Source organism: Cryptomeria japonica, chromosome 3 (genome assembly GCF_030272615.1).
Source record: "Cryptomeria japonica chromosome 3, Sugi_1.0, whole genome shotgun sequence".
Taxonomy (NCBI): Eukaryota; Viridiplantae; Streptophyta; class Pinopsida; order Cupressales; family Cupressaceae; genus Cryptomeria; species Cryptomeria japonica.
In genome coordinates, this window is record NC_081407.1 from 860,830,695 (window position 1) to 860,857,626 (window position 26,932).

Here is a 26,932-nt window from a genome sequence, read left to right on the forward strand (position 1 = left end):
ATTTGCTCTTTAGATGGAAGTGGATCATCGTGGATGGAATTAAAAGGCATCTAGGGATATGAGGTCTTGGTCAATAATTGGATGGAATGGGAAAGCTTTGGGATATTCATATTGATTAATTTTAGGTTTGTTTCTTTGTGATTTTATTATCCTCTTAACATTGACCAATTCTATGGATAGGGTATGAGTTTGGATATATATGGGGGACTCTTGGTTGGATTCCATGTTTTGACATGATGGTGATGAATTTTGAATAGGACTCTTTGGAGTAGGTTTGATTGGAATTGGAGTTCATAGTGGCATTGGTTCTATGATTTTTGAATCATGGGATGGTTTTCTATCAAGAATTGAATTAGCTTGGATTTCTATTGTGGATAATCCTTGAGAGTAGAATCAAAAGGTATCATTATTGGATTAATTGTTTGATGAAGATGGTGGGGGTTTTTTTTGTAAAGGCTTAGGGGATGAGGGAATGGTGGGAGAGATGGAGGATTTATTTTGGGATGAGCCATTTCTAGACATGGGTTGATGATATTAATCATGCTTGGAAATAGTATCTTGACAGATGCCTAATTCCTCATCGGATGAATTCTTAAAATATTATACAATAGTAATGTCACCTTGATTAATAAGGTCTTGAATGAGATTTTTAAATCTTGAGCAATCAATAGTTGTATGTCCTTTGTTCCTATGGTATTCATAAAATTCATTATCATTCCACCATGTGGGTTTTACTCTTGGTTCAAATACTCTAGCCTCAGGTACTATGATAAGTTTATTGGCAACAAGTTTTTGTAAGGCTAATTCCATTGGCTCTCCCAAATGTGTAAATTTTCTACGTGGTTGGTTAGCTAGTTTTGACATTGTTCTTTGGGTATTGACTTCGTTGTTTGAACTGCTAGGTGTACACATGGATTGTTGGTAGGGTAGAATCTTATTTTGGGGGATGTGGTTTTGATGTGTAACTTGGGGGTGAAAGCAATGAAAATATATGGTTATCTAAATGCATAAACATGAAACACTAACATGAATTCACAAATTTACCTTCACACTCCATGGATTGAACTAAAAGTGGTTGCACCCTTGACCACTTGATTTGTTCTTGATTTTTGTGGATATTTGGGTTGCTCTCTGAATTGCACAAAAATAATTGCTCCAACACCATAAGGGTACCATAAGATTATGTTATGGATATGAAGATTATGTTATGGATATGAAGAAGGAGGCTCCAATTTATAGATTTTTGGAAGGAAAAATGGACAATTGAGATCAAAAGTTGATGGAGGTCTAGGATTGAAGGCTTGGACTTGTGACAAGTGTCACAAGGGTGTTAATATTAGGAACAAAAATTCACAATGGGGAAGAGGACAAGGTGTGCTCACACATGTATGAGCACATCTTGGGGAAAACAAGAGAAAGACAAGTGGACACAAAACAAAAAAAATGGAAGAGGTATAGGAAGAGAAAACTGACAAATAAATGAAAGGGGAAAGTGTAGGGTGGCTCTATTGGGAAGATAATTCTCACAAATGTGTGAGCACCCTTGGTCAAAGAGTGAGGTGGAGGCTTGAAAATGACTTGTGCATGAAAGTTCATTTAAGAGGGGTGTCGCATGTGGAATTGGTTAGGTGTGAGGAATATAAAATTGGGGAAAATGGTAATGAAGATTAGGCACTAATTAATTAGTCATTACTTAACGAGTTTAGTGGGAGAATTTGTAGGAATCTAGGATATTACTTAATTAACTAGGAATTCACTAATTTGGTTTAGAGGAATATTTGGCTAATGGGCTAAAGTGGGAATTGATTTATTAAAATAAATCAAACCTTTGGGAAGAAAGGGGAATATAATTAATTGTTAAGTTAATTTTATTAAGCGAGGGAATAATTAATTAAATATAAGTTAATTAATTATTTTGGAAGGACAAAGGGGCTAACATAATTAATAAAATTAACCATGTTACCAAGGACAACTAATTATATAAAATTTAATTAATTTTTTGGTTTCTATATTTTGCCCCTCTTTGATGTGGTGTTGTGAAATAGAATCATGTTAAAGAAAAAGGATGCCCAAACGAGGGAAGATGGAGAGATATGGAAGAATGATACCCCCTTGATAATTTGGACCAAAAAATTTGAATTTTTGGGGTAATATGTCAAAAAGAAGGCAAACGGTTCTCCGAAGTGGCAAAGAAACATAGGGAAAAGGAGAAGATTATGCAAATGGTGAAGCTTGGAAGGGGATGGGAAGGGCTACATATAGGCTATGGTGGGCACATAGGAGGTTATTTATACACTCTCAATTATCATGAGCATAAGGAGCCAAGGGAAAAGGAACAAGCATAATGGTGAATATTCCATGGCATGCACAGTGTGGGGAGTGGATGAGGAGGTTCTAGCGACACCCGAGTATCATTAATATTTGTAGGTAGGTACATTTAATGCTAGAATAGGGGGGACAAAGAATCAGGGTGTAGATGCCTGATGTCTAATATTTGGGGCTTGGTAGCGATGTCTATGCAGGTATTGTGATACATGCGTATGTAGTGCACCACAGGCATAAGCGTTGATCAAGGGATCAATGTCTTTATTTGGGAGAAAATAGCCAATTGGGGGAGATGAATGAGGATCAATTTTTGTGATGTTCAATGTAGGTGCCTGAGAATTGACATCTCCACTATGGTTTCAGCATCTGTGCTATTCAACATAGGTGCTTGGGAGGTGGTGTCTCTAGTAGAAGAGGAAAATAGAAAGGTAGGAAAGGGGGATGCCTCATCTTCCATAGTTATGAGCATACTAGAGTTAGAGGAAACAAAGATGAATCAATATGGTAATAGATGTAGTAGTTGTTGAACCCAAGGAAAGACTGAGAGAAGGGGGTGAATCAATCCAAACAAACAATTATAGCAGCACATAACTAAATAATGAACAATACATATTCAACACACAAACACCAAGATTTATACATGGAAAACCTAAACAGGGGAAAACCATAGTGGGAGTCAATCGACAAGAATAATACACTATATTTAAAATGATTACAAAGATAGAGCTCATTTCTCTGGACTTGTACAACAAGGCTAATTTCTCATGGGACAAGATACAAAGAGACTTGCAAAACCTGAAGCTAAGTACACTCGAGGAAAGATACAAAAAGGTAATCTAAAATTAAGGATCTCCTGATCATGAATCTATCCTTGAACTCTGCATCAAGAAACCAACATCAAAACACACAACTTTGATCTTAACTGCCAACACTTTGTCTCAACTCTCTATCACAGTCACAACACAGCTTGCATTTCATTCGAACATAACTCTTCTTTGCTTCTCGCACTTCCTTGTTCGAAAGAGACACTGAAGGTACATTGTGATGTTGTCATTGATGGAAACTCATATCAGTATTGGCATCCACACTTCATGATTTCATCATTCCAGAAGATTGAGTAAAGATTGGTTGAGTCAGGTAAGATCCGGTAAGATGAACAATGTATCTAGCAAAGTGTACAATATTTTGGTTGGTAGATTATTTTGGTTAAGTATTTTTCTTTATGGATCTGGGAGATGTGTTGTGGATATGCAATTTACCTTATGGGTTAGTGCAGGATTAAGAGGGGCCAAAAAGTGGCGATGTGAAAAAATAGCCTTTTCCACTCGCCTAAAAATGAAAAAATCTGTGTTGACTTTTTGCTTGGCCTGGGTGTGAGTACATCTTGTGATGCAAGAGCATCCCAGAAGGCAAGAACTTGTTTCATGTTACCAAGGAGTGAAGGAAGGATCATGACATCAAGAAAGATCAACTTGGAGGTGTTGAAGCCCATTATGGTTTCTTATGTTAAAAATGATGTGTTTGTATGATGCTCCTATGCATAAAATTATTGTAATAAGGGCCAATAGTGTCCATGAGAACAAGTTTGGTTTGATGAGGTTATAGATTCATTTAATTATATCTAGGAGTGTCAAATTATGATTTAGATAAATTAAAAGTGTCATATATTACAAAATCAATAAGTTGTAAATTCAAATATTTGAATTACAACGGTTAGTATGTAATTGTGCAAATCATCCTTTTAGGCGTTGTTAGTGCCTTCTAACTGATTTTGATCGGTTATGGTGGTTGTCTAGATGCCTATAAAGTCTATGTAAGCATTAGTGTACATGAAGAAGTCTGGAAGAAGTCTGTAAGGAAGTCTGGAGAAGTCTGTTAGACAGTTTGCCATTTTGGAACAGCAATAAGATACATTTAATTCCTGCATTTTCTGAGTATTGTTTGTTTTATTTTTTTTTGGAAGTAATAATATCATGTTTACCATTCTCTAAGGGTTCTTTTGATTGATCTTTGCAAGCTGGAGACATTTTGAAGTTCTGAAACTAATATTATTTTCATTTTATTGCTGATTGTCCCAGAAAAGATAGTGAAGTTTCATTTGTTTTGAGAGTTCTTAAGGATGTTTGGATCCATCCTTTGAATGCCTATTCTGATTCTCATAGGGTGGATTCATTTCTAACATGTACAATAGATGTTCCTAACATTTTGGTGACAAGAAGTCTGAGTTTGCAGGTGTACACCGAGACAGATGACTGAAAACACATGGTTTTGATGCCATAGGTGTAGCAACAGAGGATTGGCCTTAAGGAGGTCATAATTTTATGATGGAATCAGTAAAGACATGTTAAATTTTGGGTGAATCAACCTTTGTTTGATTCTGGAAGTGAGTTTTGAAGTGGTTTTAAGCAAGCCCTTGGTTTGTGGGTGATTTAATGAGGGTTTTGGAGTTTGGGCATTTAGGAATGTAACTGAACCTTAATACCTTGAAAATCCTTGGTTTGGCATCATAATTAGAGACTTTATAGAAGGGTTAGACCTGAGGATGAGTTTGAAGGGTACTTCCTTAACAAAACAGGCCTAATTAGCCCTCACGGTGAATGAGGACAGCAGATTTTTGAAGGTGTTGGTCCAAAACAAGCATAGGTACAACTTTGGGTGTTAATATGGATTTATAATGGGTGTCTAAATCCATCATAACATAGGCCAATGTTTTGGAGAATGTGTGTGTAAAAGAGCAAAATAGTGCAGGCAGGGCTACAAGGAGACTAGGCCTAGTGAAGAGCTAGATTTGGATTTTGATATCAGTTGAAGAGTCAAGGGCTTGGAAACCTTAGAGACATGTTAGGTGAAGTTATTTGATGTATGTGGAGGTGGAGGAAACACTTTATTAAGGTGACAACAAGTTTTGAGCCTATTGAGGCACTTTGAGCATTTGAAACACCATAGGAGTGTTGGGGTTTGGGTCCATATTCCACTTAAGTTACAAGTTTGCAACTAAATCCTCCATCCTCTGCATCATCTTGGCATGGTAAACACCTAGGAAACTTGAATATCCGATAAAATCAGATATCCAATTTTTATAGGTAATTTTAAATTAAAAAATAAATTATATATTATATAATATATAATATTATTATATATAATAATATATTATATATTATATATTAATAATATATTATTATATTACCCTCACTTGAACCCAATGTTTGATCCCCTCAAGTCCATCATAAAGAGTATAGAAACCGTCACTGAGGAGCACAATGTCGCTCTTTTGTGGCAAGATTCTATGAGGGAACAATATGCAGATGGCTTTTCCTATAAGTAGATCAAGGATCTCGAGATATCAAAAGCCGATATCGCCGCATTGTTTGTGAATCCCCGCACTGGTCAACCTGTAGACCCCAAAAAACAAAAAATTCTATTAAACGGTGCACAAATGATGATATTGTCAAAAAAATTTGGGATCATTGGTGGATGGTTTTCGATAAACCATCCAACAACAATCTTGATGTCCCCTTCTACTTCATCAAAAAATTTCATGCTGAGTTTATTTTAGGAAAACATGTGAACTACTTTGACATCCAACCTTTCCAGGGTGTGGGTTTAGGTATGCCCCACAATAGACTTGGGGCACTTAGAGTATTCTAGGGCCCATATATCCCCCCTCCTCCTATTGATCCCCCACCTCCAATGCAACATCCAAATATCATCTGTGAGGCAGCGTCACAGACCATATCGGCTATTCACTCTTTGAGTATCCTTTTGGTTTCTCAGGCTGGGGCAGTAGCTCAACCTTCTTTTGATGGTAGTGGTGCATTTGGTGGTGCTGACACGTCCTCCTCGGCTCCACACATTTGCGTGCCCCATAGTTGTGTCATGTGTGGGAACCTATGCTTGGGTCCAGCTGGACAACCTGTTGATCCTCCTACGCACACTGCAGATTATGAGGTGCATGAGATGCACGATGCACCAGATGTTATGATAGGGACTGGAGGATACCCTGGAGAGTCCTCACATGCTAGAGGCGAGGAGGAACCTTCATCATATGGTGATGATGTAGTGGTAAGATTTGTATTTTCACAGTTCATTCTATATTTTTAATGAATATTTATAATCTAGATAATATTAAGTACTAATTTTTATTTACATAGTCTATTTAATAGTTGATGACAGCGGAGGAGTTGACACAGATCCAAGAGAGCACCTTGATGGCCATTTCATTTGGCCTTGATAGCTTTATGCTACATATATTATTGCACATAGTCATTTGTATTTTATTGTACATACATGCTCATCATTTATATTGGTATTAATTAGATTATGTAGTAACTTGCATGTATATCTTATATTACTCTTGTAGGGCACAAGTAGCGTGAGTACGGGGTTGTGCGATTTGGATTTTGGTAGTGCAGCTGGAGACAAGGGAAAGGTAATTGAATGCAAATATGATTGAATGAATAGTTTAAATAGCTTGTAATGATTATACACGTCTAGACATAGATTGATAGTTTCACATACTTGTTGTGTATATTTATAGAAAATTCTTGGCTTCATATCCTTGTTACCTACACCCACTACACCTGAAGATGAAGAAGAAGAAGAAGAAGAAGAAGAAGAAGAAGAAGAGATGCCTCAGGTACATGTGTTTATTTTATTTTGTGTTTAGTAGATATAATTAATTATTATCGGTGACAATTATATGCTAACTTGTATCAATGTCATGTTTGTGAACATATGTAGGTTGTGTATGAAAATATTGAAAACATACCTCCTCTACCGAAGACATACATCAAGAGTTCTCCAAAGACGAAGAGAAAACATGGAGATGAGGTAAACAAGAATAGTTAAATTATAGTTCATTTTTATGTTAACTTTTTGAATGTGAGATATATAATATAACTAATCTTAATTGTGGTTTGTTTTTCCTTGTGCATGATCCTTCAGAGCCAAGCAGTGTGGCGAAGATGATCGATTTTGATGATCCATCAGTAGCTTAGGATGTTATAGATAGTTTTGGGATGCTTACATGTCTAGTTGACATGTATATTTTATATATGAACATACATTCATGTATATAGACACACATTTTGTTTGAGTTGGTGTTTATGCCATATTTGTGTATGAGCATACACTTGTAATCATTTGACATTTTCATATATACAGAAGTTGATATTTGATCATATAAATTGTTGCTCATGTATGCATGGTGTTATCATTTTAAACTTTAATCTTAAATCCAATAATTAACAATGGTTAATAATGGTTATTTAATGAACAATACAATTCATTTCATTTCATCGCAAGTGTTGTTTGTATAATCTTCAGATTATATATAATTCATTTCATCTAAATCGTAAGTGTTAAATTTGGTTGCCTTTGGTAACTTCACCAAATTTAATGACGACCTTGCTCATCAGGCCTCCACGAGGTCAAATTTGGAAGACAAGTGTTTGGATGGATTCTCAATGTAAATAAGGTGAAATATAATCATTTTTATGTAATAAGGTCATCTAGACCAATATTTGTTATGTCTAGTCATAGGTTACTCATATTGGTAAAATCGCTCAAGATTGCTCAAAAGTTGTAAAAATTTGTCAATGGGGAATTCATGTGTCGAAATGATTCATCTCGGTTTTCCAAGATTCCCTACGGTTTTATTAGGGCAACATTTTTTCAGTTGGCGAAAAAATCGTCAGTCTAATTCAATCAAATGTTGTCGCGTGGCCAATTTCTCGTTTTGCTCATCGTGATCACAAACCGTTAGTTCTAAAATGTCCAATTAGGCATTCTTACCCTATGTATGCTCCTATTCCCCCCCCCCCCCCCAACTCAGTCGAACGCTTGGGGTCATACTCTACCGACGTCGTCCCTTGAGCACCCTAAGTCCTAAAAATTGTCAAACTTTGATGGGCCCTAACTCAAAATCTGTCGCACCTATGAATTATCCATTTGAACCTACGGGGCCACAATAGGGGTGCCTACGAAATCCTATCTTAGTTTTTCAAGATTACCTACGGTTTTATTAGAGCAACATTTTTTTCAGTTGGCAAAAAAATTGTCAGTCCCATTCAATCAAATGTTGTCGCGTGGCCAATTTCTCATTCTAGTTGTCGTGATCATGAACCATCGATTTTGACATGTCTAGTTAGGAATTCTTACCCTATGCATGCTACTATTTCCCCCCCCCCCCCCCACTCAGTCGAATGCTCGGGGTCATATACCCTATCGACATCGTCCCTTAAGAACCCTAAGTGCTAAAAACTTGTCAAACTTTGATGGGCCCTAACTTGAAATCCATGGCACCTGCAAATAGTCTGTTTGAACCTACGAGGCCATGAGAGGGGTCCCTATAAAAGGCTATCTCTTTTTTTCAAGATTCCCTATGGTTTTCTTAGGGCATCATTTTTTTAGTTGTCACATGGCCAATTTCTCATTCTGCTCGTCGTGATCATGAACCATCGGTTCTAACATGTTCATTTAGGGATTCTTACACTATGCATGCTCCTATCCCCCCCCATTCGGTCAAACACTCGAGGTCATACCCTACTGGTGTCATCCCTTGAGCACCCTAAGTGCTAAAAAATGTCAAACTTTGACGGGCCCTAACTCAGAATCCATGGCACCTGTGAACGATCCATTTGAACCTATGGGGCCATGAGAGGGGTCCCTACAAAAGCCTATCTTTTTTTTCAAGATTCCCTACGGTTTTATTAAGACAACATTTTTTTAGTTGGCAAAAAAATCATCAGTCTCATTCAATCAAATGTTGTCGTGTGGCCAATTTCCCATTCTGCTCGTCATGATCACGAACCGTCGATTCTGACATGTCCAGTTAGGAATTCTTACCCTATGCATTCTCCTACTCCCCCCTACTCAGTTGAACGCTCGAGGTCATACCCTACCAACTTCATCCCTTGAGCACCCTAAGTGCTAAAAAATGTCAAACTTTGATGGGCCCTAACTCAGAATTTGTGGTACCTGGGAACGATCCATTTGAACTTACAGGGCCACGAGAGGGGTCCCTACAAAATCCTATCTCGGTTTTTCAAGATTCCCTATGGTTTTATTAGGGCAACATTTTTTTAGTAGATAAAAAATCGTCAGACTCATTCAATGAAAAAATATAGATAAAAAAGCATTGCACTATAGAGACATAATGATCATCAAAATTTCCATGTATTGTATATACATAATTACCATTGCACTTGCATGTGAAATCCATGAACGAATATGCAAACTTTATTTTTCATCATTATCAATACAACTACACCAATGTACTCATGTACAAATACATTGTATATCATCAATATAACTAAACCGGTTTGCTCATGGACATCGTATATCATCATAACAAAGTTACATCAATTTACATCCATATACAAATACAACATCCCACTTCATCTACATCAGACATCCTCATGTCCTAATAGAAAAGCTTACGTAGAGCAATGACTGCATATAAATGAATATCAAAATAAGAAACCTTTTTATGCAGAATGAATGTGCTACAAGAAAAAAATTATAACACTTAATACAAATTATTTTGTCAAATTATAAATAGATCATTTGAAACATTTTTAAGATGTACAAGATTGTATAATTACGAAACTTATCAGTTTCTCTGCAAAGTCTACAAGCATAACTTTGAAGAAAGATGCATGTTGATTAAAGCCCTTCTTAGTGCATTTCTCTGCATGGTTGAAGACGATGCTAGATATTGTAATTTCTAAATGGCAATACATTCACTTCACATAGTGTGTGAAAGTTTACAAAATTTAATCACATTGACAAAGTGAGGGACTTAGTGTTTACACACAATATTTAATCTCATTAATGCACACAGAGCATATGGTGTTGTTTTTGGCTGTGAATTTTTGCAGTTCTTGAAAAGAAAACTTAAAAAAGTAGCTAAATATTGATAAACCCAAGAAATATGTACCATCACCAAGAGTAAACTAGTTAATGATGATTGATCTAGCATGAACCTGTATTTTTAAGAATTGTTAGTCTACACATAAAATGCATGCATGAACATAAAGGCTTTATGATAATCACTTCAACTGAAATGCATGATAATAAATGAAAAGGTGGGATTATATACCATAAAAAATACGTCCCTTCAAATTATATAGAGTGAACCCACTATGTTGACGCAAAAATCATAATGCGATAGTGTTGTCTATCATAAAAAACACCTGCATGAGCATAAAGGTTTTGCAATAATTATATCATCAAAAAATATCAAATAGTGTTGTCTATTATAAAAAATTGTAATGCTCATCAAATGCATGATAATAATCCATGTTGCAAAAATACGTCCCTTCGAATTATATCGAGTGTACCTGCTATGTGCATGCAAAAACCGTGTTGCAAAAAAAAAACGTTCATCAATAGACCCGCATTTTGAACACATCCTTAACATACACATAACAAACTTGAACATTAAGGTTTTATGATCATTGTTTGAAATGAAATGCATGATAAAAATAAGGGGTCATTAAAGACCTACTACTCAAGTATGCCTGAAGGGTCATCTCTTTTCTTAAGAGTATCCAGTATTGCTTCATGATCAACAGTAGTCACTATCCATAGGTCTTTGGTCTTCATTTTTTCTTGATGCTTCAACAACTTGACATTTGTAGCTATAATAAGGTGTGAATACATGAGAATGGTTTTGTGTCTCTCATAGTCTTCAAATGCAAGTATACCATTCTTTCTAATCATGTATGTTCGCAACCAAGTTCCCACAACAACAACTGAACCTGTAGGATATGTGAACCCATCATCATTTGTCATTGGTTGTGTTAGCTACTATTTTCCCTGTACACATTGTGCCAACCAATATTCTGATCTATCTTCATTCCCTTGCGGTGCAACAATTGCAAAAATATGTCCTGGTTGTACAAGATCTGATAGACGGTCATACTCAAGTGAACTTTCCATATCATCATTTGACAAGGATATTGTTTGAGATAAAGGAGTTATTTATTGTGGAACCCACGTATCAACCCACTCACTTGACTCGCATTGATCCCAATCACACCGAACACAACTTTGACAAAAACAAGCCAACACTCGTGTCCAAATGGTCCATGTAATTGCATTTGAGCTGAGAAATGAATGCATCTTTGAAGGATCTTTAATTGTTTGACAATCCAATCTGTCTCCCACTCTGCTCTCCTCAACCAACCAAAAGAATCTGGTCACTGTTGAATCAAGAGTACTTCCATGTGACAATGTTGAACTACACCAATCAATAATAAAACATGCATCAAAGAAGTTTGCACCTGAAATCCTCAATTGCTCCTTAACTAGAGCTCTCTTCAAACATGCACCTGCTCCATCATGCTCCCCCTTCCCATGCCCTACCTTAAAAAAACACCAAATATGAGATATACACCTCTCTACATGCATTCTAGTCAACCAATAAAACATACAGGCATTATTAAATTGACCCGTAAAGTTATTCGACCATATGAGATGTCGATCAATTGCAATATCATTCTCATGCAAAAACTCAAAAAAATTCTTGAAAGAATGTTGCATATACTCTGAGGAGTGTGATCTATCATCGCTCATATAAGAATGATACTCCCTAATTATCTGCATGTCCTCTTCTGTACTATTAGGAGCATGTCTATATGTAATGTGAACAAAAATAGCAATCTGGATTGAATTGTAGTACTGAGAATGTACCTCATTTTGTGGTTGCAATGTATAGTTCTCTGCAAAATCAACCATCGATACAATAGTGCCAATGGGAAAAGAGTTCTTACACATCCTGAACTGTTGATCCAACCACTAAGACCTATGGGTGTACCTTGCATACTTGTAGAAAAGATTTTCCTTAAAATTCAAAATAAAATCAGCAACACTCACTTCTCTTGAGACTAATTCGCATCTAGAACCTTGACCTCCACTCTTCAAAGTATATTTCATTGTCTTGTATCTTTTTTTCTCAACATAATTCTTTCCAAACTCATGTCTGCTGCCCTCATGAAAACATGAAACAAACTTTGACAACTCACCACATTGTGAGAACTTCTCATTCAAACAATCATTTCTATAGAAATAGCAACCATCATCTCTAGGCCATAAAAATAGATCTTGCAAGTCTCTTGATGATCTCATAAATTGCATTGCACCACACTCCTGCAACTTCTAATTAGTATGCATCATAGAATGAGTATGGCATAAAATTTCATGGTACGTTGAAAACTCCACATGGTACTTGCACCAACAAGTATTACGAATCTTAGGAGGTACACAATAAAATGGCTTCAAAGATTCAAATGCCCTTTCTGATATTTGCAAAGTTGGATGTACTTCACAATTTTTTTTGTACAACATTGTTTGTCTTGATTCCAAGAAATGTTTGGGATGCACTGTGCGGTCTCGGTTGTCAATTCTTAATTTCAAAACATCCTTTACATTGGGTGATACTCTAGAACTAGAGTACCAAAATTGTTCAATCTCCTCCTTCACATTGTTAATCAACTTTCTATCAACACGTTGAAGCCTCTCATTGAAAGCCCATGTATCATGTTGAAGTGGATCATCAAGTATTTGTCTTCGTGCAAGTGCTCTATCCAAAGTTTTACGGTTTATGTTCAAATCGACACAAGTTTGTCTCATTTGACGATCCTTCCTCAATTGATGCCTTAATAAGGAGGTTGTAATCACTCTTTGAGCGACTCTCTTATCTTTTTCATTGGTATTCTTTCCAATAGAATTGAGAGCATCAAATAGATTTTTGGCAATAATAGAATTTATCTCCATCTTCTTGTTCATACGAATCTTCAATTTGTTTAGAAATGGTCTCATCTTTATCATCTTTAGCAATTGAACAAAAAGTTGGCATTGCTCAGTCAATTTCTTATTGCTAAAATTTTAGTCAAAAATTTGTGTAGCCCACAATTGAACGGTTCTTGTTGACCTCACGCCTTCAAGATTCACAATAATGTTCTCATCAATTTGAAGTAACCATTTTGGGGCTCTTGAAGGTCTTAGATTTGGAATTTGTCTTTCATCCATGAAAGGGTCTTCATTTCTAAAGTAATTAGGTGTTACATATTGTTCACTTCGTTGAGCAATTCCACCTTCAATGTCAAATTTTTCCATATTTTCAACTCCAATGTCAAAATTTTCCACATGTTCACCTCCTATGTCAAAATTTTCTACATTTTCACCTCCAATGTCAAAAAATTTCATATTTACACCAAAATTATGGACACCTTCATTGTCAGCTCCCAAATTTTCACTTTCCATTATCACTTTCAACATTTTCAACATGTTCAACATTTTCACTTTCAAAATCTACATTTTCATTTTCAATAACTTGTTCAAAATTTTCAAATTCAATTTCCTCTTCACTTGAAGTAACATTAGCTATATTTAATAGACCTTGTCTTCTCCTATGACCTTCTCTAACTTTTTCTCTCTACACTTCAATTTGGTCATTTGAAAACTTTCTTTTGCATTTAGACTTCCTACAACTACTACTCCCCATTTACCTCCACAAAGATGCTCCTAAATGATTATCAATGTAAGATTTGACTTTAAGAATCTCTCAAAAGCACAAATTTGTCTCAACTTGTCTCAAAACCCATGATTGTCGACAAAAACCAGAATGTGAAGAATGTGGGCCGTTGGAATCCACAAAATGGCCTACAAGGCTCTTTTTTATTTACAAAAATTGGATATCTGATTTTAATGCATAAATTTGGGGTTCCAAAAATAATTCTCGTTGCTGCCTTTTTTTAAATACTTCCACATTAATGGTAGTGGTAGAAATCAGATATCCAATTATATCAAATATCCAATTTGAGTACTCATATTTTAGAAACAGAGAGATTAGGGGAGGGGGAGAGAGGGGGGAGGGGGTAGGGGGAGAGAGATTAGGGGAGAGAGAGAGAGAGAGAGAGAGAGAGAGAGAGAGAGAGAGAGAGAGAAAGAGAGAGAGAGAGAGAGAGAGAGAGAGAGAGAGAGATTAGGGGAGAGGGAAAGAGAGAGACTAGGGGAGAGGGAGAGAGAGAGATTGGGGGAGAGAGAGATTAGGGGAGGGGTCATGTGACCCCTTAGGACCCACAACGACCCAATATGGTGTCATAAAGGGGTCATATTGTGCCTTAAGGGGTCATATGATGTCTTAAGGCATCATATGAGACAATATGACCCCTTAGGACACAATATGACCCATAACGACACAATTTGGTGTCGTAAGGGGTCACATGTTGTCTTAATGGGACATAGGACCTAATATGACTTCGTAGGACACAATATGATCCATAACAACACTGTATAGTGTCGTAAATGGTCATATTGTGTTCTAAGGGGTAATATGGTGTCTTAATGGGTCATATGACACAATATGACCCCTTAGGACACAACATGACCCATAACGACACAATTTTGTGTCGTAAGGGGTCATATGGTGTTCTAAGGGGTCATAGGACGCAATATCACCCCTTATGGTGCAGGAGCACCTACCTATGAAGGCATGAACTAGGAACAAGATGATTTTCTATTAGATAGAATAAATGTAATAAGACCCGATGGGTTCTTTTTTTAATTCAACGTCCTAGGAGTGCGACAAGTTTGTCCATGTTTGGGTCACATTGTCATCTAGGGTCTGGTAGAGAAAATTGAGTCAATAAGGGTCATAATGGTCTAAATTGAGGGGTCAAGTTACCACAAGTATATTTGAGTCATTTTTGATATTTTAGAATCAAATGTAATCATTTTGGGGGACTATGACAGTCTAGAGTCTAAGATGGTCGAATTATGTAAAAGTTGTCATATTGTCAATTTGTTGTCTTGACAATTTTGCACTTTTTGTATGTTGTGATTCTCCAATGGTTAGTTCGGTTTGATAAATAGTTGGAGGAGGTTGTGGTCATTTGGGAAACACCTTTAAAGGCCCCAAACATTGAAGAATGTATGTTGGTTGTGTTGGTTGATTTGGAAAAGAATTTGAAGCATCAAGAATTGCTGGAAACTCAGAAAAACTGTCTAATTTATGTTGATTGCATACTGGAGGTGGATTGGTAAGAATGCTCATGGAATAGATCTTGTAACTAGATTGTTTTACCTTTGTTTTTCTTTTAGTGTGAAGTCTTGAAGTGATGGCTTCTCCATTATACAAGCAAATCTCTACCGGGTAGCCTAAACCCTTAAACCCCTAGGGTTTGACTGCAATAATGGGTTTTGGCCCATGAATCCTTAACTGAACACTCTACCATTATAGGAGATGATAACACATTGTATCATATGTCAGTACCAAAATCCATTAAGAGGATACAATAGGGTGAAGAGAATGGAGAACTAACCCTAGGTCTGGCATCTCTATGTGACAGACCGGTTTGATGAGTGCAGTGCCTGAGAATTGAGGGGTAGATCATTGAAAAAGGGTTTGAATGTGGTAGAAGAGTATTTTGGAGGTTTGCATTATATTTCATGGTCAGTGGTGGTCACCCATTAGGAGGACCTATTCAGTTTGTGAAAGGTGTCAGTCAAATAGGTCTAATAGCCCTATTAGGTCTATTAGTGCAGCACCAGTTGGGATATCTACAAGTTGTTTTGGTACTGAAAACTGAGATATTGTTTAGAACTCCCAAAAGTGTATTTGAAAACATAATATGTTTGTATAGAACCTTAGGGTGTCAAAATTTATCACCCAATTCCTTCAAAAGGAGACCAAATAGCAACCGGTTTAGTTTGTGGGCAAGGGAGCCAAACTTGAAGTTTCGGCGGAGCTAGACCATGAAATATTATTTCATTTATGTTAGTGTGTTGTGAGCATACCCCTCCAAGGATCGTTGTGTTGAACTGGTCAAGTGGGCCATTCAAACCCTAAAACCTAGTAGTAGCCCACTCAATGTATGCAAGGGTGTGTGTAGTCACACAAGAACTTTAGAAGTGTTAGTGTCTGTAAGTGGACATAGTGGAGCCTTGGGGTTTTCCAAGGTGTTGTTTGGTGTCATTGAACCATTTCTTTACTTTTTGAGATTGTGTAAGGATCATTGGAAACATGGATTACTGGTTGAGTCTGTGAACCTTAGAGATTGGCTGGTTCAAGGTTAACTTCCTTTCGGTATGTTGCTTACTCCTCATCATATTGGTATCGGAGTAGGATTTTAAAGATCACTTGGGTGGTGTGGTCTTAGTGTATGTCAGAGGAAGATATTGAAATAGGGGGTGACATAATAACTCCTAAGAGTATGTCACAAGATGCAGTGAAGAAGTTGATTGAAGAGATGCTTGAGTCCAAGCTTGAAGAATTGAAAAAGACTAAGGATAAGGAAGATGGAAGTGACATTGATGAAGAAGGGGATAAAGAAGATGAGGAATCCTCTAAGTGGGTAGAGGAGATACCTGTAGATCAGAGGGCATTTGTAGATGCCTTAAGGTCAATCAATAGGGACACTATTGATGGGTTGCCTATACATAGTGGAAGTATGGAAGCATAAGAGGTGATAGACTGGATTGAGACATTAGCCAGTCATTTTGAGTACAAATAAATCCCTGAAGATAAGAGAGTTAAGTTGGAAAAAGCAAGGTTGAAAGGGTCTGCTCTTACATGGTGAAAATACGTACAAGGGGAGAGAGTTAAGGAGGGAAAAAGTATGATAACCTCCTGGGAAAGGATGAAAGCTAAAGTCAAGACACAATTCATGCCCATTGACCATGAAGTATAGATGTATAGAAAATTGCAGAACCTCGGACAAAGAGACCTTGATGTGAATGCATATATGGAGGAGTTTCATAAACTCAGTCTCAGATCAAAGAGACAAGAAGAGGAGTTAGAGAAAGTGGTTAGGTACTTGAACGGCCTAAGGATGAACATACAAGATGAGATTAGCATCTTGGCACTAGAGACAATGAGCAAGTATTTTTAATTGGCCCTAAGGGCAGAAGAGAAACTAAAGAGAAGAAGTGAACATAGTAATAGAGGAAAAGGAGGGAGAAGTTTCAGAGGCAGAGGCAGTTTTGGAGGAATAAATTATAACCAAAGGTCTAGTGGCGAGTCTAGCCAAGGAGAGAAAGTTGGGGAATCAAGTAGCAAAGGAGGATACCATGGGAGAAAACCTAATGGAAGAGGATCCAAGTTCTTCAGTATGAGATGCTATAACTGCAATCAGATGGGGCACTCGACCTACAAGTATCCACAGAAGGCCTCAACTTCTCATGGTGGTGAGAGGAGAACCACTTTGACTCAAGAAGATGCAAGGAGTGTGACATATCCTGAAGTGAATTTGACATCAGAGATGGGAGAGAACTTGATGATCAAGAGGACACTACTAAAGGAACCAGTGAAGACTGAGCCACCCCAAAGGAAGGCTTTGTTTAGAGTCAACTGCAAGATTCAAGGTAAGGTTTGTAAATTTTTCATAGATTTAGGGTCTACTGATAACATTGTATCTTTGGAAGCAGTAAACAAGTTGAACTTGGAGAGAATACCCCATAGTTGTCCATATAGAGTCAGTTGGGTGAACAAAGGGCAACACATACTCATCAATGAACAAGCATGGCTAGACTTCAGTATTGGGGGGTATAAGGATAAAAATTTTTATGACATCCTTCCAATGGATGCTTGCCATCTTTTTCTTGGTAGACTATGGCAGTTTGACAAAAAGGATCATCATGATGGAGAAAAGAATGTTTACTCCTTCCAAAAGGATGGCGTGACCTTTAGGATACAGTCTGTGGTAGAAGGGGATCCACAGCATGTAGGATCTAGTGTGATGATGGTAGGGGAAAAATAATTACTTGATACACTAAAGGAGGAAGGTGGAGTAGGTTTTGCTTTGATTGTGAAGCCCAAGGAAGAAAGGAAGAAGGGTGTGAGTGAGGTAGGACCTAAGGAGGTCAGGGAACTGCTAGAATGGTACAAAGGAGTGGTTGCAAAAGACACATCGGACTCACTGCCACCTATCAGAGATATTATTCATCAAATTGACCTCATACCAGGAGTAGTACATCCCAACAAGGCAGCATATAAAATGACCCCACATCAGAATGAAGAGATAGCTAGGAAAATTCAGGAGCTCCCAGATAAAGGGTTGATAAGAAAGAGCCTTAGCCCATGTGCAATGCCTACTATTTTAGCCCCAAAGAAGGATGGGAAATGGTGACTTTGTATTGATTCTAGGGCTATCAATAGGATAACAATAAGATATAGGTTTCCTATTCCAAGGATAGAGGACCTAATGGATTACTTAGGGGGACTACCTATTTCTCTTAAATTGACCTCAAGAGTGGATACCATCAAATAAGGATAAGAGAGGGGGATGAATGGAAGACTGCTTTTAAAACCAATGAAGGGTTGTATGAATGGGTTGTGATGCCTTTTGGTCTTTAAAATGACCCTAGAACCTTTATGAGACTAATGAATGAAGTGTTGTAGGATTTTATAGGGAAGTTTGTGGTAGTCTACCTTGATGACATATTGGTGTTCAACAGGAGAAAGGAGGAGCACTTGAAACACTTGGAGATAGTCTTGAAATGGCTGCAAGAGCAGAAGTTGATGATAAATTTAGAAAAGTGACTTCATGAAGCAGGAGTTGGTGTACTTAGTCTTTTTCATCTCTAAGGGTGATTTGAAGATGGATTCTTCCAAGGTAGAGGCTATTTTGAAATGGCCTACACCTAAGACAATGAGAGAGGTAAGAATTTATCATGGGTTGGCAACATTTTATAGTAAATTCATTAGAAATTACAGTGATATTTGTGCACCTATGTTGGAAACCATCAAGGGTGGTGGTAGGGTGAAGTTTGTGTGGACCAAAGAAGCAGATATGAGTTTTGAGTGTTTAAAATAGAAAGTTGCCAAGTACCCAGTCCTAGTATTGCTGGATTTCAGTAAGGTCTTCACCATTGAATGTGATGCAAGTGATTTGGCTATAGGAGCAGTATTGAACCAAGAGGGGAGACCGGTGGCCTTTTTCAGTGAAAAACTAAATGAAGCAAAGAGGAAGTAATCCTCATATGATTTAGAGTTGTCTGCTATGGTACAAGCTCTGAAAAAGTGGAGGCATTACTTTCTTCCTAAGGAATTTATTGTGTATACTGACAATCATTCTCTTAGTTTTTTGAATGGATAGGAGAAACTCAGTCATAGACATATGAAATGGGTTAAAAGTCTTCAAGCATACTCCTTCATCATCAAGCACAAGAAAGGGGTATCGAATAAGGTTGCATATGCTCTAAGTAGGAGGGTGTTGACAATGTAAGAAGTGCAGTTGTAGAGTATGGGTGTTGAAGCACTCAAAGGATTGTATGAAGAGGACCAAGATTTTAAGGAAATATATAAGGTACATTGTCATTTTGTAAATGCTTTTCATGGAGAGTTTTCTGACTATACCTTGTAGGATGGTCTTTTGTTTAAAGGGTGTTAGTTATGTATCCCTAGAGGTTCAATGAGGGATAATATAGTAAAGGAGAAACATAGTGGTGGTTTAGGAGGTCACTTTAGGCTAAATAAGACTTTGGACCTAGTTAGGAGATTTTAGTTTTCTCCTAAGATGCAGATTGATTTCAGAAAGTTTGTGGAGAGTTGTATTGTGTGTCAGAGAGAAAAGGGGGTCTCAACCAATGTAGGATTATACCAACCTTTGCCTATACCAAGAAGACCATGGGAAAGTTTGAGTATGGATTTTTTGTGGTAGACAGGTCATGACAATGTGTTTGTTGTGGTAGACAGGTTCAGTAAGATGGCTCACTTTATTCCTTGTAAAACCACAAATGATGCTAGCTATATTGCAGTATTGTTTTTCAGAGAAATTGTTAGAATCCATGGGCTGCCTTTGAGTATTGTATCTAACTGGGACAACAAGTTTGTAGGGAATTTTTGGAGAACCTTGTGGAAAAGGTTTGGTACCAATTTATCTTTTATCTCAGCCTATCACCCTCAGACCAATGAAAAAACTAAATTTGTGAATAGGTCATTGGGAAATCTTCTTAGATGTTTGACAAAGGATCATGACAGTAGTTGGGATGTGGTGATACCTCAGGCAGAGTATGCCTATAATGATTCAATAACAGAAGTACATGTCTGATTCCTTTTGAGATAGTGTATGATAGTCATCAGAGAGGATTTTTTGAATTGAGAGATGTCTAGGGGTTGGACAAAAGGAGTGGGCATGCTGATGAATTTGCAGAGGCTATGAAAGAGGTGCATCAACAAGTTAGAGATGCCCTACAGTAGAACAGTCAAAAGGTTAAAGCAAGAGTGGATCAGAGAAGGAGAGATGTGCAGTATCAAGTGGGTTAAATGGTCATGGTTCATCTTAGCAAGGACAAGTTACCCAAGGGAAGCCATAGCAAGTTGATGATGAGAAGAATTGGACCTTGTAAAATTTTGGATAAATATGGTCCTAATGCTTACAAAATTGAACTCCTTGATGATATTGCTATTTCACCTATATTTAATGTTTCTGATCTAACATTGTATATGAGTCCCACTGAAGGAGAATGTGCAGGTGAATTTGTTCAGGAAAGAGGAATGGATAAAACACTTACCACCTAAGGCACCGACTAAAATGGAGTGCATTTTGGATAGCAGGGAAGCCAAGAAAACAAGCCACAAGACCTATTTTGAAAAATTAGTTAAATGGCAAGGTCTTCCTGGCTCTGAAGCTACCTTGATGCTGGAGGAAGATATCAAAAAGCAGGGTGGTGATTTGTATTAGTTAGTCTCTAAGAGGACTTGAGACAAAATTTCACACAGGGAGTATGGTGCAGGAGCACCTACCTATGAAGGCATGAACCAGGAACAAGATGATTTTATATTAGCTAGAAGAAATGTAATAAGACCCTATGGATCCTTTTTGTAATTCAATTTCCTAGGAGTGTGACAAGTTTGTCCATGTTGGGGTCACATTGTCATCTAGGGTGTGGTAGAGCAAATTGAGTCAATAAAGGTCACAATGGTCTAAATTGAGGGATCAAGTGACCACAAGTCTATTTGAGTCATTTTTCTTGTTTTAAAATCAAATGTAATCATTTTGGGGGACTGTGACAGTCTAGAGTCTAAGTTGGTCGAATTATGCAAAAGTTATCATATTGTCAATTTGTTGTCTTGACAATTTTGCACTTTTTGTAAGTTGTGATTATCCAATGGTCAGTTCAGTTTGAAAAATAGTTGGAGGAGGTTGTATTCATTTGGGAAACAAATTTAAAGGCCCCAAAAATTGAAGAATGTATGTTGGTTGTGTTGGTTAACTTGAAAAATAATTTGAAGCATCAAGAACTGTTGGAAACTCAGAAAAAATGTCTAATTTATGTTGATTGCATACTGAAGGTGGATTGGTAAGAATTCTCATGGCATAGATCCTATAACTAGATTGTTTTAACTTTGTTTTTATTTCAGTGTGAAGTCTTGAAGTGATCGCTGCCCCATTCTACAAACAAATCTCTATCGGGTAGCCTAAACCCTTAAACCCCTAAGGTTTGACTGCAATAATGGGTTTTGGCCTATCAATCCCTAACTGAACACTCTATTGTTACAGGAGATGATAGGCCACTATATCATATATCAGTACCAAAATCCATTAAGAGGATAAAACAGGGTGAAGAGTGTTGGTTCCCAAAACCATAGATTGGAAATAAAAAAGAACTTGCCAAATTCCTCACTGATCCAATCAATTCTGGCCAATGAACAGGAATGGTTGAAGACGAAATTCCTCTACACTTCAGGCTCCACTAGACCTAGGCAAGTATACCTTAAAATCCAAATCACAAATATATTTATTTATAGTGAATTTAAACTTAATGCATAAGCTGTTTACAGGCTTGGCAAACTAACCTACAACTTTGCTATATTGTGTGCTTTTAATTGCTTAAATATGAAAAATAAAGTGTATTTGATTATAATTGAATATTTGTAAGAGAATGTTGTTGGAACTTTAAGTAATTATGAAAGAACAATACTAATAGGACTAAGAAGTATGTTTCCCTGATGAGGACCTTATGCACACCAAAATTACTCACAAATACTAACAATAGACCAGTGCCTTATCTAACAATTAATGTGTTACTTAGTGGACAAATATTTTAATCAACTTTGGAGACAATTTTAAAAACTCACAATATGTAAGACTATCACTGCAATGGTTTCATTATGTGTTGCAATAAAAACAAAAACAATTATGTTTCCTATACAACAACATGTGATGGCACACTACAACAAATCTAAATTAGATTTACCCAAAGGACTTGATTCATCAACACAATGTAACACAAAATGATCTGAAGATAAAACAATGAATCTTATATATTTGTTTTGGAATAAAAAGATGTACAAAATTTGCAAACTCACAAGTACTTCATGATGTTCTTGCTTGCACAAAATATAACTTTTCATTCTTATAGACTTTCCTTAACATAATACTAGCAATCCCAATAGAGCAATGTGAAAAAAGTCCTCCTCTCCTCTACATACAAGATGACTCCTTATACATATGTGAGTCAAAAGACACAAATGAAAGGACACACTGTTTCATCAGTATAAACTAAAAATTGTCAAAAACCTAACTAATAAAATCTAATTGTAATGACAACCATAAACATTACAAAACATATTATAATGACACAAATTAACTTTTTCCATCCAACCTCTGACCGCACTTCGAAATATTCCAAAGATATCGTTCATCTTTGTAGGTTCAAGCTTTAAAGATGATATCTTTGACTACCACTTCCAATGTAACAAAATTCTCCAATTGTTCCCTTGTTTTAGTCATTTCCAAGGTATCCTCATGGGTGATGTTAAGGGTTGCACTGAGTAGTGATCTGCAATCAGAAATCCATTAGCCTTTATCCTTTATCATCCCTGTATCATACACAACATTTGGGAATCCATTTTGGATAATCCTCTGACACTCCTCATATTCAATTTTTAATTCAGTGTTAAATTTCTCATGAGCATCAATCAATTTCTTGACCTTGCTGACCACTTTGTCACTTTGTGTTTTATCTTGCAATACACATTTAATCTATCATAAATTCTCTGGTGTGATACAATATTATCCATATTTTTCTGATAAATAGTCTATAATTCCTCTAATACTTTCTGCAAATTCCCATATCTTTTAGTGATCAGCACACATGTTGCATCCGCTCTGATAGTTCACACCAGTTTCTTTAACTTATTGTACTCCTGTAATAATTCATCATGCCTCTTTTTTATGTTTGAAACATCTGTAATCTGTGGCACTAGATGACCACCTCTCTTCAATATTCTTCATACAAAACTTTGTATTTTTCCTTTTCTGCTATTTCCCTCTTCATCTGAGCTTTGTTCAACTTTGAAAGATCTTTCCACATCTCTGCTGTGACCATGGGATCTATTTCTCCAACTTTTAATTTCATCATATGGCCAAAGGCCTTGTCAACATATATAGTCTTTGACCTCTTATTTGAGGGATAGAGGGCCCATAAAACCATAGCCTCATCATCTGGATCATATCTTGATCCAATAAAAATATCATTAACACCCTGAATGTCTAACTTAAAATCTTTCTTATCTGAATGCAACAAGCTATCAAAAATAAAAGATGCACTAAGGTCCAAACAAGGAAAAAGAATGATTTCTGCCTCTAAGAGAAGTTGTCTTCCCCTTTGAGGGGTCATGCTCTCTAACTCATAATTAATCTCTGCCTTTAGCTCCCTGAGCATTTCTGCCTCATTCTCTGGTGTCACATCTGGCATTGCCTCTCTCAATTTCTTTACTTTAAAATGATAGATAAGGACTTAAACTCATTCGACTTAACAAATTTGTCATCTGATACAAAAGATGTATGCTCTTCTAGCCTAGCATATGAATCTACATTTAATGTTGCTACAATTTTGTCTTGAGCATATGGGTCATCTTCTTTTTTTGGTACTTGAAGCTTAGAAACTATTTCATTCTCTCTAGAATCACTCTCCACATCCTGTTCTTCTTCTCTTTCCATATCCCCAAGTCTTTTCTTCCTTTCTTCCGATCTTCTTTCCAAGTCAACAACAACGTTTGCAAGTTCTTCTAACTCTTTGTTCTTGCACAGGCCCTCATAGTCATCATACTCATGGAGATAATATCCCAAGTTTTGTCTTTTTTTTTCCATGTGGATGTAACCTTCTGGGTTGTAGTTCTTCCTTGGCATGTGCATATACAGATTGAATTCATCCACTAGCTTCTTATTTATGTCTTCATAAGCTCTGGTAGAGACTATTCTGAAATCTCCAAACTGAAGAGTCCTAGATAAGAAGGCTTGCTTGTGGGAACACCCAAAGTGTTGTGCATTAGAGACACTCAATTGTCTCACAATCTCCATGTAAGCAATTCGGTTTGGCACAAGCTTTGGTAGCACATAGGGAGAACCTTAGAATCCAAAAACCCTAACAAATGTGAAATCTTTGCAAGTATACCAATCTCCCCAATTATGATTGACTCTGGTATCCTTGTATTCATGTGGCCTAAGAAATATTTTAATCACTTATGAGAATGACCCTTCACATGGCACATTATAAACCCTGAACAATGGTTTAACAAAAAATTCCTCAAATCTCACATAGTGAAATTTATCATACCTCGAATCCCACAACGACACCCACAACTATACAGGTAGATCTTGTCCATCCTTTCCCTGAGGATTTACCCTTAAGCCATCTGGCCATAGTCCTTTCAATCTTCCATAGAACAACACAATATGCATCAATAGTGAATAATGCTTGAAGGAATTGTCAAGGTTATTCTGAAGATTCAAAAAACCCTCATGTTGTTTGTCAACCAGATAGGTTGCATAATCAAATTGTCTTGGTTTGTGCCTTTGACTATCTTCTACAAGAATCAATGGTCCCATCTATGCTACATCTGGATCTTCCATTCCTCCTACCTTTCCGCAAGCCATATATGTGTACTGTAAATACTCTTAGAAAATATTTACATCATAGGGTGTACCATCTTCATTAGTTAGCTTCACTTTCTCCGCCCTGTGGATGGCTTAGTTCAATCCTTGATAGGTCGTGTCCATGGTTCCACATTCTTCTTCCAATTCCTCAAATGATAGAGGCATCTCTGCTTCATAACTCAGATCAAACACTTCATAGATTGTGGTTGTATTGAAGCAAATAAATGCATCACCATTGGGAAATTGGATGCATCTCTTCATAGCATTGTAGTTCTTAACCAAGGTTTTCAACAATTCAATATTTACGAATACATTCAGAACTATGAGCTTACCTAGACCTATAATCCATGGATTAGATATTGGCATCGAATTCTATCTTCATGAGTAATGGTAGACGAACAATTCATGCCCCCTAACCCTAGTCCAGACATCACCAATTTCCTTATAATCATCCTCTAGTTGATCACGGATAGGAAAATTAACCTTAGACCTTCGGGACTTGGCTGTTGGTGAGTTCATCTGGTCGATCATGTCCTGATTCAACTTCCACTTCTGCATGGTTTCTCCACCTTTAGATTTCTTCGAGGCACTATCAGAAACTTCAATGACCTTCATCTTTCCTTTAGAACTAGAACCCTCCATATTTGAATTTTTCAAGCCTTCTGAAATTCAATTCTCTACAGTTCAATTTCACTTCAATCTTTTTGTTCGCTTCAATCTGTTATGAAAATTTCTTGAACAAACTCCCATATATAGATTTGATACATTAGAAGCATTAACTCAATTAAAATCTTTCTATGATCTTCTTCATATGAACACAGACCTACCCATTGTCTGCATTTAATAATGGTGGGCCGATCTATTTAAAATCATATTTGACAACGGCTAATCGGCACAACTCCTCCCGATGATTCAATCACTTGGTGCCACTTGTATGGTATGTTTTTCCAATTTGTACATGCAATGATGATGCGACTTTCTGTCTTTTTGATCAGTGTAGGTTTCCCTGATCAATCCATCGGGCTTCGGTGTAGCCATTTTTCTTTCATTCTACTGAACCTGACATATCCCAATGAATCCTCTTTCCTGTTCATCATGTTGTAAACCTTATCGGGTGTCGGGACAACCTATCTTATGTTTCTCCGATGACCCGATGAGATCAAGCTCCAACTTGTCTATCTTTATGTTATTCTAGTCTATCCACCTATGTTCCCCCGATGAGGTCTCCTTCTTAGCAACTACCTCAGCTTCCTCATTGGGTACTAGCGTAGCAGAAATTGTCTTCTTCTGATTAGCCGATATTATCCTGATGAATTCACCTTGTTACTTTCCTAGTCACTTCTTTCGGTGAAGGCTATCCCGATCATTTTCATCCGCCATGATATCCATTCTATCAGGTATCGGGGTAGCTATTTTTACACTTTCCGATATCTCGATGACTTCAAAGTATCCACTCCACATTCTCCTTCATCTATGTAAGTTATATCGATAGCATCATCAGCTATCGACATAACACTTTTCTCATGCCTCTGATACTGAATGTTATGTCGATGAACCCTCCATTATGAATTTCTTTTTAGTTCTCCTTTGGAGTGGTCGGTTTGGGTTATGTCGATAGATCCTTCCATTGTTTTGACTAATCAGTCTTGTCGGGGTAACTTGTGCTAATAACTCAAATTTTAAAATCATGCAAATTAAGCTCCTCTTCATGAATGTTG